This window comes from Artemia sp. Qi Xiang Cuo, chromosome 13 (assembly GCF_049724085.1).
Source record: "Artemia sp. Qi Xiang Cuo chromosome 13, ASM4972408v1, whole genome shotgun sequence".
Taxonomy (NCBI): domain Eukaryota; kingdom Metazoa; phylum Arthropoda; class Branchiopoda; order Anostraca; family Artemiidae; genus Artemia; species Artemia sp. Qi Xiang Cuo.
In genome coordinates this window covers 24462453-24475803 of record NC_142806.1, presented here as the reverse complement: position 1 = coordinate 24475803, position 13351 = coordinate 24462453, and the positions used below count along the sequence as shown (strand labels likewise).

The 13351-nt window shown below is 34.2% G+C and overlaps 1 pseudogene; it reads right to left on the bottom strand.

The window, feature by feature from the left end:
- Positions 1-3649, bottom strand: part of LOC148945105 (uncharacterized) — a 36720-nt pseudogene extending 33071 nt beyond the window's left edge.
- Between the last annotated feature and the right edge of the window lie 9702 nt (positions 3650-13351).

The following is a 13351-nucleotide window of genomic DNA, read 5'->3' as shown; positions in this document are numbered from 1 at the left end:
TGTAGGGGTTTCGGACAAGGCGGTTCTAATGGTGTATCTGACTCTTTTTGTAGGATTTAGGGGTTTTTATATTTCTTAACATTGGACGTGATCGTCTCTTACTAGGTTGCTAGCTACCGCTGCAACCCGGAAAAACCAATACTATAGTTAAGTGGCCTGTAAAATTTAGTATAGGCAAGAAGTCGTTCTTTGTTATAACTTCTCGATAAGCCTGGTCGGTTGAATACCTTTGCTTTTTTCTTTTCAAGATACTATCTCTTTTGTTTGTGTAGTACTGTTTTTTTAACTTGCGTGTAGCTTGCTTTGATCTAACCATTATCTAATTATGAATGAGAACATTTACAGTTTTGACGCTTCTTATATTGTAACGTATTGACAAGAAACCATTTATGATGAGCTATATCGGTCCTTTATGTAATACTATGGGCTGGAAGTTTGTTCTTTACTGTAATTTTTATTCCAATGATCGTCTTTTAATGTAATTTAGCTACCTCCTAGCTAAATATAATAATTCTAATATAAATTAATATAGGCAAGATGTTGTTCTTTATTATAATTTCAAAACGTCATGGCGCAATGGTATTATTTCATGATGACGTCTTCAGAAACAACAACATAATGTCGTGTTTTTCTATTCACGTCATAGGTCTAATATAAGCCTATGACGACATTCATTATTTATCTAGTAGGGTTTCAGACAAGGTAGTTCTAATGATGTACTTTTGCTTTGATCTGACTCTATGTTTAGGAGTTTTGGGTTTTTATATTTTTTAGCATTGGACTTATCGTCTCTTACTAGGTTGCTAGCTACTGCTGCAACCCAAATTATGAGAGGCAACCTGGCCGAGTGGTCCAAGGCACTGGTGTTAACCACCAGTCTCTTCGGAGGCATGGATTCAAATCTTACCACTGGTATACGATTATGTTTGAAAGACTGCAGTGTGAAAAGACAACAAAAATACAGTTTTTAGTGGAAAAATTTATTCTCTTTTAAAACTAATTTATTTTAGTTACAATAGATTTTTAACCCAAATAATTTCCTTTAAAATGAGCCATTGAACAACTCTCTACGATGTTCCAGTGCAAAGCTATCTGTGGAAAAGAAAGAAAATAAAAAAAAAATAAAAAAATATCCCGTTTAGGCAGTGTTGTAGTAGCTGCCACTTTTCTTGATTTTCAAGCCAATATATTTCCCTTGCTGTTCAAGCCAAGGGACAGAAAGTTTACTATACAGGGGTTTCGGACAAGGCGGTTCTAATGGTGTACTTTTTGTTTTGATCTGACTCCTTTGTTAGGAACTATGGGTTTTTATATTTCTTAACATTGGACGTGATCGTCTCTTACTAGGTTGCTAGCTACCGCTGCAACCCGGAATTTTAACTTGCGTGTAGCTTGCTTGATTGAAACCATTATGTAACCATTAGTTGAATGTTTAAGTCACGTATCAAGTACCAAGAACCTAAAAAAAAATTAAACTAATTTTTAAATTTTCAGGTAATTTTATATTCTAAATTAAAAGATTAAAACTATTGTTCAGACACCATAAATATTTTTGCAGTTTATAACTTTAGCTATTCTGAACTAAAAACGACAATAAAATAAAAATTAATTTTTTCAATTTTTACGTCACGTCGCTCATTAAGTCATATATGGTTATTTGTACACAATAGGTTTTAGATATTACGTCATGTCACTTATTACGTCATATATGGTTATTAGTAGATAATCGGTAAAATATTCGTTCTTTATTATAATCATGTATTTTTGTTGTTTAAATTAAAAAATTACTATTACTGATTAGGCATCATAAATATTTTTGCAGTTTACGTAATAATTTTTGCGATTAAGCCAAAAAAGAGAATTTTGGTTCCAGGAGTTTCGGTTACTATTGAGACAAGTTGCTATTATTACTATAGAGTTCATTACCATGAACTGTTTGATTGCTTCAAAATTCAAATATGGGAGGCTGAAAGGAATCGTCAGGCCCCAACAACCCCTCCCATTGACAGAATAAAACACAGAACTTTAAATAAACAAACTGCTTACCTCCTTGCATAACTGCAGTACTAGCCCATTTCTTGATGCAGCCAATATGATATACATTGAAATAGGATGGACAAGACCAAATGCCTTGACTTTGTTTAACATTATCACAACATACCATGCACTCATATTTTGCATTTGAGAGTAAATCAATCAGTTTTTCTCTTTGATCAAAGTCATTAGAGCTTTCTCTAAATAGTTTATCAGCTTTCTTTTTACCGAAGTAAGCATTCTCCTTAAATTTCTTTGAACCAACATAGTTATGCTCATTGTTTCCATAATCATAACCATAATTTGCTTGTGAATAATCCTTGGAATCTCTTGTAGATGTTGAAAAGCCCCCTCTTTTCTTTTGGCCTCTGTTTTCTCCTCTTTTTGAAACCTTCAAGGGCTTGCTTGCATAACCAACAGCCCTGGTAGATGATACTTGTTCAATAGTTTCATCTTCTAATCTAACTACCACTGTGTCTGACCCTTCTGAATAATCACTAGCCCTAGAGTCAAAGTTACGTCTGTTATATCCTCTTTTACCTCTGTTAGTGCCTCTAGATGTACTGTCATATGATTCTAGTTTAAATGTCTCTGTATTTGGCTGTTCATGATAATTAGTGGTCCTAGACCCAAAATAGGGTCGATTGTATTCCTTTTTTCCTCTATAAGAATCACGAGATGACTCGTGTGTTTTTTCAGAAGCTGACTCTTTATTTTGTTCTTTAGGGTAATAGGTAGTCCTATACTCCAAGTTATTTCTATTACATTATTTCTTTTCTCTAGAGAAACCTGTAGCTGAATCTTCACAGGGGTCTAAAGTAACAGTCTCTCTATTTTGTTCTTCAGAATAATCACTGGACCTAGAGTTAAAATCGTGAACGTTATACCCCTTTTTGCCTTTATAAGAGGAGTTTGTAGATTCTTCATGTAGTGTATTTCTGCTAATACCTCGATTTCCATATGCCAAAGTTTTCTCTTGTTTATTTACAAAAGCTACCCTTGAAACACCACTCTTGGGATACACAGCCTGTCCTTCCTCTCTATTGTAGGCACCAGGAAAGCTTACTTTATAATTATCACTGGCCAAACTCTGACTAAAATCTCTTCTGTCATTTAAGTTTTTTCCTGATGAATTGTACTTTTTAAATTGCTGATTCCTGTCTGTATAATGCTTTCTTGTTTCCTCTTAATAGCAGCCATAGTTATGTCCATTTCTTTTATCAAACTGTTTGCCAAATTGAGTGTAATGTCTATTGCTTTCTTTATGATAGTTTTTTTTAATATTTTTTTAGCTTGAAATATCTGACTGGCTGCGATCTTTACTAGGAACCTCAACATCACCATTCTCATCATAGTTTTCTCCATCTGGAAATCTACTGTTTGAAGCGCCTTCTGAATACCTATTGACTGTGGCAGTATCTTCAGAATTATATCTGACAGAATTGTTTCTGTATACATCTACTCTTTCTGAATAGCAATGGCCTCTGTAATGCTTTGAATAATATCCATTTTTAGGATATCTTGGACCTGAAGTCCCTGACTGGCTTTGATCTCCACTGTGGCCTTGCATGGTTCTGCTCTCTTCTTGGCCTGATGAAAGATTTTCTTGAGCCATAGATAATAGCCAGATCTCTAGAAAATAAAAACACAGTAAAAATTTACAAAAACAACAAAATACTTGATACTTGAACAAGGATACAAACAAAAGGACCAGCATAACATCATTTGGGGATGATTGTGCATGCTTTTTGTGTAAATACATGCTTGAGCCATAAATGACATAAAATAAAAAGTAAAATTCGTCTTTAAATTTGGGGAAATGGAATACTTTTGTACATGATATTTGTGCAAATGTATACTTGAGCCATTAATAAGTGTCTAGTAGCTACATCTCTAGAAACTAATAACGTGAACAAAAATTTACAAAACAGCTGAAATTATTTCTTCCTTTTTATCCTAAAACATGGGTGCCTTCAAAGGGGACAGATTGAGCATTTACCCCCTCTACCCTGTACAAGACAAAATAAAAAAAAATTATAGTAATTCTAAAATCAAATGGAACCAGGCAGGACAGTTCATTGTCTAGTTCTTGCCCAGAATAAGCAAATAAGAATCATACAGTAATCAGAAAAAACTGTGGTTACAGTTTATTGCACACTAGTTTCAAGTAAATAAGGAAAAAACTTGCCCCAAAGCTTCTCAGTGTTGTTGGTGACACTAGAATGTTTTTATTCAACCCTCCTGTGCAGTTATAAGACCCACATGTCAATAGCTAGGCACTTTTAAACTATTTACCATTTGTGTCTACAATCTTAGTAGCCTAGTGTCTCCATTTGATTCATATTCCTAGAAAAAGCTTAGACTAAGGGCCTTAAGGAGTAATTCATTTTCTTTGTAAGAGGTAGAGGAAGTAATAACAATATTTTGTGTCCTCTTTTATTCATTTTCATATATCTAAATTACAGCAAATATCAGGTAAGTCTATAAATATATATTCCCTTCCAACTATTGCTAATAATGGTACAAGTTTCCAAGCAGGAGAGGGGGGGGGCAGATCTCTAGAAAATGACAATACAATCAAGAATTTGCCAAAAAACTGATATGATTTCTTCCATTTCATGCCTAAACATGAGTGTCAGCATGGACTACAGATCAAGAATTAACCCCCCTCTGTCCATTAGAAGACTAAGAATTAAAAAAAAAAAAAAAAAATACAAAGCATCCTAATATTTGGGAAAACGCTGCACTTTTCTTACAAAAAAAAAGCTTTTTTTAAACCTTTGCATATCAACTATTTCAAGGAATTATTATTTCAATGTTATTTTAAGATGCATTTTTGCTAAAATTAGTTTAAAAACCTTTTTCCACAAAACAAGTTTGTCAAAGAAGAGTAAAGAGCTCCATTACAAAAAAATGAGTAGAAATAATTTCAAATAATTTTTTAAGCGTAAAACTACCACAAATCACCATCAATAAATAAATAAAACTCAAAACGAAAAGATGTCACAATAAAATCCAAGTCAAACTCAAAACGAGCAAAAATTAACATGAGTAGAGCTGATAGCCCCCATGTCTTCTCAAGACCAGAACATAATTTACACTTTACTGGAAAAAAACAAATGATTGTGGACTGTCAGTTTAATATACACATTCTGATATTTTTTCCTTAAGGTTTTAATACATTTTTTCGGTAAAATTCTAGTTTAGCTACTTTTCACTATTTTAGAAAGGGGTTGGGTTAGGAAAATTAAACTTTCAGGGATGGGTCTACAGGCTAAAGTATGTCCCGGAAGGCATTTTGAAGTACCTTCCTCCATTCCTTCTCCTTCTAGTGGGTCCTTACCTTTGATGACCTTTAACAATCTAGGTGTTATAAAAGTGAAACATTGCAAAATAGATCTTCTGTTTAAATGAAGTACAACGAAACTGTTTTCAGCTTCACAACTTTGCTTAATCCCAATTTATAAGGTTTTAAAGATATACAAATAAATTTCCTAAATTTTGAAAAAAAAACATTTATATGGCTTAAAATTCTACTTAAATAACAGGAATTGCATTTTCAGAACTAAAGCCAGAGTGAAAGAAACGGATAACTGAAAATTATGGTAAAATGTTGTTTTGTCAAAATTTTAATAGATGTCAGTACCTGTCAAGTAGACAAGACTTAGAAATCAGAAAAGGCTTAAAATAGTAGCTTGGCAATACCTTCCCAGAGTATATTTTTGGCTCTGGATTCATTGCTGAAAGTTTCGTTTTTCTAGCCTAACTCTTTTCCAAGATAGTGAAAAGCAGCTAAACTAGAATTTTCTTTTTTTTCTTTTTTATTAAAGTGGAAAAATGAAAATATTTAAAATGTTTAAAATATTAAAAAGGACACCAGCCCTTTCAATATCCAATCGGATGAGCTGCTTTCAAAGTTTCATTGACAACTTCATCTATACAAAGTGCCCTTGTCTATATATAAAAAAAAGATTGGATGTTTGGGGAAATGATGGGCATGGGGAGGGGGCTGGTTGCCCTCTATTCACTTCCGACTATTAAAAAGGGCACTAGCCCTTTCAATATCCAATCAGATGAGCCCCTTTGAACTTTCTACAACAACTCCTTCTATATGAAGTGCCCTGGCCTAAAAAAATATATATATTGTGCCCACCTCACTCTATTTAGGGAGTGCTATTGCACTGCCCATGATTCTAAATTCTTGTGTTTTTCAGAGACTAAGTACTTTTTTTGCAATAACCACCCAAATTGCAATGGATATGCTGTTTGATAGTGACAACAGTGATGTAGTCTGGTAGCTTCAAAATGCTGCTTTGGAGACTAATTCTGAAGATGCAAATGAATATCTTACTTCTTCATAGACCCAACTCAGTGATAGCTCTTGAATAATTTTCAAAACTTGACAGCATTGGCAACAACACCAATGAGGTAACTGAAGTAGAAGATATCTTACGTTTACAATCTATCAGCAAGCATAGGTTGACAGCCATGAAGTGGAATACTGGTTCAAAGTCTGGAAAAAGCAATGGCCCATGAAGTTCAAAGTAGGCTACATTCTAGCTTACACCCAGAGTGGATCCTTTAGCAGTTTCCTTTCCAGTTACACTTTTTGAGCAAGCTCTTGCCTTCTAAGGATGTCCACTTTGGTGGCACCTTTTGCCCTTAAACGCAGAAGTTATTCATAGAAAGTGAGAAGTGTTAAAAAAAAAAAAAATGGGAGCTTGATTAGTGTGACTTGTTAATTTCTAGTCATTTATTTACACTTTTAGGGTTGCAGGGTTGTACTCCAACCCTTCAGTATAAAATCAATGGATCCTTCTATGAGGAGGGTCTACAGCATGAAGAGTACTTTTCTAGACCATAATTTCCCAACTGTGTCTGTCCTACCTTTGCTTGGTCTTATTATTGCTATATGCTGTAGTTTTAGACTGTATCCCCAAAAATAATCATTTAAAAGACACATAATTTCATATTGCAATCTAACCTGGTAAAGACCTAGCTCAATGGGATTGGCCCTTGATTAAATAAATAAAAAACAAGTTTTTTAACCTGAAAGTAAGGAGCAGCATTAAAACTTAAAACGAGCAGAAATCATTACAACTTCCACTCTTTACACAAAAGTTTTTAGTACTTTATAAAAGCTTCCGATTCTGATTAAACAGCCCTTGTGTTTCAGGAGTTGCTCTTAAAGAACTGGGACAAAAGGTTGAAATATGAGGAGCAGCAACCCTTCTCATATTCGTAATGATTTCTGTAAGTTTTAATTTTGCTCCTGACTTAGGTGAAAAACTTTTTAAATAATTTCAAAAAAACTTATTAAATATTTAAATATTTTCAAATAGTTCTGGGAAATCCAGCTCCTCCCCTCCCCAAACAAAAAAATCCTCCATGGAAAGATCCTCCCAGGTGCCCCCTCCGCCCCCCCCCCCCCAAAAAAAAAGTATCTGTATATTTCCCAATAGCCAATACTATATGTAGACAATGGGCAAAATTCATAGCTTGTCCCCCTTTCCCTGGGGATGTGGACGGTCAAGTCATCCTCAAAGACATATTTATTGGATTTTTTTATTATGCTGAACAAAATAGCTATCTCAAAATTTTGACGAGACAACTTTGGAAAAAAGCAGTGGGAGGGGGGCTAGCTGCCCTCCAATATGTTTGGTCACTTAAAAAGGGCAGAACTTTTTATTTCTGATCAAATGAGCCCTCTCCAGATATTCTAGGATAATTAGTTTGATACAATCACCCCTGGGAAAAACAAAAAAAAAAACAAATGAACATGCATCTGTGATTCTGCTTCTGGCAAAAAAAAAAAAAAAAAAAAAATTCCACACTTTTGTATATAGGAGCTTTAAACCTGTACAGTAAGGTTCTCTGATACGCCAAATTTTATGGTGTGATTTTCATTAAGATCACTAAGTGTTTTGGGGGCGTTTCCCCCTTTTTTAATAGTAGGGCAAAGTGTTTCAGGCTTGTAACTTTTCATGGGTGACATTAACCTTGATGAATCTTATACTATTTGAATAAGCATCAGAATTCATTCTTTTGATGTATCCATTGTTACCAAGACTCTGTTTCTTAGAGTTTTGGTCACTATTGATCTGCATTGCTCCTTACTTACAGTTCTACCATAAACTGTTTGATTTATTGAGCATAGATAAACAAACACAAAGTATTGCTTGATTTAAATAATATCATCCCTCTGTCAAGTGGGCAACAAGCTAGAAAATTTGTCATTTCTGTCAAAACCTTTATAAAAAGCAATAAATTTGAAGAAAAGGTGAAGTACTGGAAGCTATATTAAAAACAAAGAGAGTAATAAAGAACTAGATTTATACTGTTAGAGCAACATACAGCACTGCAACACCCTTTGTTTGGCTTTATTGACATTAAAGTGTTGCAGAAGCAGAACTTCGGTTTTGTCTCTTTGTTATCTAAAAACCCCCCAAAAATTACTGCATTTTACATAATAATGGAAAATTATATAAGAAAACCTAATTGACAAATACCATTTATAATGAACTATGTCGGTCCTTTATGTAAAATCATCATAAAAATGAAAAATTCCCGTTTTTTTTAGTTTAGGTTGGATTAGTATGAGACAAACCTCAAAGAATCAGGCAGCTAGCTAAGTCCAATATATGCAATGCAATGGTTTGGTATCCTAATGATTGTCTTTTATTGTAAATTGATGTGTCTATTGGTATCAAAATTCCGTTTTTTAAAGTTTTGGTTACTATTGAGATGAGTCGCTCTTACTATACAGTTCGTTACCACGAACTAAATATCTTAGAAAAGACTGCCATGGGCGTAGGGAGGGGGGCAGGGGGGCAGCTGCCCCCCCCTAGACCTTCAAATTTACATTAGATATGGCTGAAAAAGCAGATGGTTTTGAAAAAGCAGTTGATAAAACTCCATCACACTATCGACTGCCCCCCCCTAGACAATATGCAGCCATGAAGACTGCAGTATGAAAAGACATCAAAAATGCAGTTTTTTGTAAAAGTGATTCTATTTGTAAATATTTTTTTGATTAAAAAAGGTACTAGAACTTTTAATATCCGTTTAAATGAGCCCTCTCGCGACATTCTAGGAACACTGGGTTGATCACCCCTGGTAAAAAAGAAAAAGAAAAAAAAGGGCAAATAAACACGGATCCGTAATCTTTCTTTTGGCAAAAAAATACCAAATTCCACATTTTTGCAGATAGGAGCTTGAAACCTCGACAACAAGGTTCTCTCATACGCTGAAACTGATGGTGTGATTTTCATTAATATTCTATGACTTTTGAGGGGTGTTTTCCCCTTTTTTCGAAAATAGGGCAAATTTTCCCAGGCTTGTAACTTTTGATGAGTAAGACTAAACTTGATGAAACTTGATTAAATATTTAAAATCAGCATAAAAATACAATTCTTTTGATGCATCTATTGATATTAAAATTTCGTTTTTTAGAGTTTTGGTTACTATTGAGACAAGTCGCTCTTCCTATACAGTTTGTTACCACAAACTGTTTGAAAAATAATCTGAAGAAATTGATTAGCTAATTTGAAAAGACATAGGTTAGGAAGGGCAAGAAGTCGTTCCTTACTATACGATATCGATCCTTTATGTAAATTCTTGTTTTTCAAGCAAATAGATTTTCCACTTTATTCAACCCTGACAAGTATAAGCTGCAACCATGCTTTCAGTTACTATGGGCTTTATTTTTCCTTTTACTAGGTTGCAGCAACTACTACAACTATGCATTAGAGTTCGTTCTTTACTATCATGCCTTGTCCGAAACCCCTATATAGGATTTACTATATTTAACAAAATAAACCTGAATACAAACAGGAAAAAGCCTACGGCTTTTTCTTCTTTGAAATAGTAAGAGACGAACTTCAAACAATCAAGTAGCTAACTAAGTTGAATGTGTAGAATGGTTTTTTATTCCAATGATCTTCTTTTAATGCAATCCGATGAAACTTACATACTTCCCCCTAATATACGTAATAGTTTCTGTTCGTTTTAAGTTGTGATGTTGCTCCTTAATAGTTGAATTTTTTTTTATTTAATTTATGATCGCTTTTTAAATAATACCAAAAAATCTGGCTGCACCTCCAAGGAAAATTCCCTCTACCACACGGATTTATTCTCTAGACAATTCAGTCCTGGTGAAAGTTTACCCTGGACAATTACCCTTAACATCTCCCCGCGTAAGACTTTCGTCTAAGAATTCTGGCAAATTCCCCCAGCGTGAAATTTCTTCTAAAAAAGTTCACCCCTGGGAAACTTCCCTCTCCATGAAAAATTATCCCCACGAAAAATCCCACCGGCAGAAAATTATCCCCCCTTCCAAAATAATGTATGTATATTTCTATTTATAATGAACTATTTCGATCCTTTATGTAACACACAGTGCAAATCACCTTTATGTGCAAATCAAATATCTTTGAAAAGACTGCAGTATGAAAAGACATCAAAAATGCAGTTTTTAGTGGAAAAAATTATTCTCTTTTGAAATAATTTATTTTAGTTACCAAAGATTTTTAACCCAATTAATTTCCTTTAAAATGAGCCATTGAACAACTCTCTACGATGTTCGAGTGCTAAGCTATCTGTGGACAAAAAAAAAATATGCCGTTTAGGCAGAATGTTGTAGTAGCCGCCACTTTTCTTGATTTTCAAGCCAATATATTCCCCTTGCTGTTCAAGCCAAATGAAAGAAACTTTCCTTTACAGGGGTTTCGGACAAGGCGGTTCTAATGGTGTACTTTTGTTTTAATCTTTTTTTTTTAGGAGTTATGGGTTTTTATATTTCATAACATTGGACGTGATCGTATCTTACTAGGATCGTCTCTTTACCATAAACTAGCTACAGCTACAACCAGGATATTCATTAGACAATTCATCATTTACTATGGACGAAAGTTCGCTCTTTAATATGATACTTTAAAAACTATTTTATTTTTAATTACAAAAGTGACTAGATGAAGCAATTTCCTTTAAACTGAGCCATTACACAGCTCTCTATGATTCTGTAGTGCCCAGCTAGCTGAGGAGTAAAATCAAGCGGAAAGAAAAAAAGATGCCGTATGTGGAGAAAATCGTGGTCAAAGAAAATTTTCTTGATTTTCAAACCAATATATTTTCTTTGTTATTGAAGCCAGGGGATAGTCAGTTTGCTATATAAAAGTTTTGGACAAGGCGGTTCAAATAGTGTACTTTTTGTTTTGATCTGAATCGTTTTTCATGAGTTATGGGTTACATTAGTTTTACTATGGGGCGCGATCGTCTCTTACTAGGGTGCTAGCTACCGCTGAAACCCGGAAATAGGTTGCTAGCTACCGCTGAAACCCGGAAATAGATTGCTAGCTACCGCTACAACGCGGATAACAATATAGAATGTAAACCTGATTACAAACAGGAAAAATCCTACGGCTTTTTCTTCTTTGAAATAGTAAAAGACGAACCTCGAACGATCAAGTAGCTAACTAAGTCCAATGTAGGCAATAGTTTTTTATTCCAATGATCGTCTTTTAATGTAAAATTACAGAAGGTTTTTAACCCCATTAATTTCTTTTAAAATGAGCCATTGAACAACTCTATGATGTTCTGGTGCCAAGCTATCTATGGAATATAAAATTTTAACATGAATTTACCACGAACTATTTGATTGCTTCAAAATTCAAATATCTTTGAAAAGACTGCAGTATGAAAAGACATCAAAAATGCAGTTTTTAGTGGAAAAATTTATTCTGTTTTAAAAATAATTTGTTTTAAATACAAAAGTTTTTTAACCCCATTAATTTCCTTTAAAATGAGCCATTGAATAACTGTCTACGATTTTCCATTGCCAATCTATCTGTTTTGGAAAAAAAATATGCTGTTTAGACTGAATGCTGTAGTAGCTGTCAATTTTCTTGATTTTCAAGCCAAAAGAAAGTTTCATATATAGGGGTTTTGGACAAGGTGGCTCTAAAAGTGTGCTTTTTGTTTTGATCTAACTCTTTTTTTTAGAAGTTATGGGTTTTATATTTCTTTATTTCTATATTTCTAGGACTTGATCGTCTCTTACTAAGTTGCTAGCTACCGCTGCAATCCGGATAAGGATAATTCATCATCCATATATTGATTCCTTATAATACTTAAGTTACTATGGACTACAGGTCGTTCTTTAATGTAATTTATAGAAAAATTAATTCTATTTTGAAAATTGTTTATTTTAATTACAAAAGGTTTTCAACCCCATTAATTTCCTTTAAAATTAGCCATTGAACAACTCTCTACGATGTTCCAGTGCCAAGCTATCTTTGGAAGAAAATAAAGAAAAAAGAAAGGAAAGATGCCAATTAGGCAGAATGCTGTAGTAGCTGCCACTTTTCTTGATTTTCAAGTCAATATATTTCTCTTGCTGTTCACGCCAAGCGACATAAAGTTTCATTTATAGGAGTTTCGGACAAAGTGGTTCTAATGGTGTACTTCTTGCTTCGATCTGAATTTTTTTTTAGGAGTTTTGAGTTCTTATATTTCTTAACACTGGACGTGATCGTCTCTTATTAGGTTTACCCAGATTAACCCAGATTACTATGGGCTAAAGTTCGTTCTTTAATATAACTACTGCTGCAACCTAAATTCACATATATATTTATGAGAGGCAGCCTGGCCGAGTGGTCGAAGGCACTGGTGTTAGCCACCAGTCTCTTCGGAGGCGTGGGTTCAAATCTTACCGCTGGTATACGATTATGCTTGAAAGACTGCAGTGTGAAAAGACATCAAAAATGCAGTTTTTGGTGGAAAAATTTATTATCTTTTAGAAATAATTTATTTTAGTTACAATAGATTTGTAACCCAATTAATTTCCTTTAAAATGAGCTATTGAATAACTCTCTACGATGTTCCAGTGCCAAGCTATCTCTGGAAACAAAAGAAAACAAAAATATCCCGTTTAGGCAGAAGGTTGTAGTAGCTGCGACTTTTCTTGATTTTCAAGCCAATATATTTCCCTTGCTGTTCAAGCCAAGGGACAGAAAGTTTACTATACAGGGGTTTCTGATAAGGCGGTTCTAATGGTGTACTTTTTGTTTTGATCTTGGGTTTGGGTTTTTATATTTCTTAGCATTGGACTGATCGTCTCTTGCTAGGTTGCTAGCTACTGCTGCAACCCAGATTCACATATATATTATTTATGAGAGGCAGCCTGGCCAAGTGGTCCAAGGCACTGGTGTTAGCCACCAGTCTAAACGGAGGCGTGGGTTCAAATCTTACCGCTGGTATACGATTATGTTTGAAAGACTGTAGTGTGAAAAGACATCAAAAATGCAGTTTTTGGTGGAAA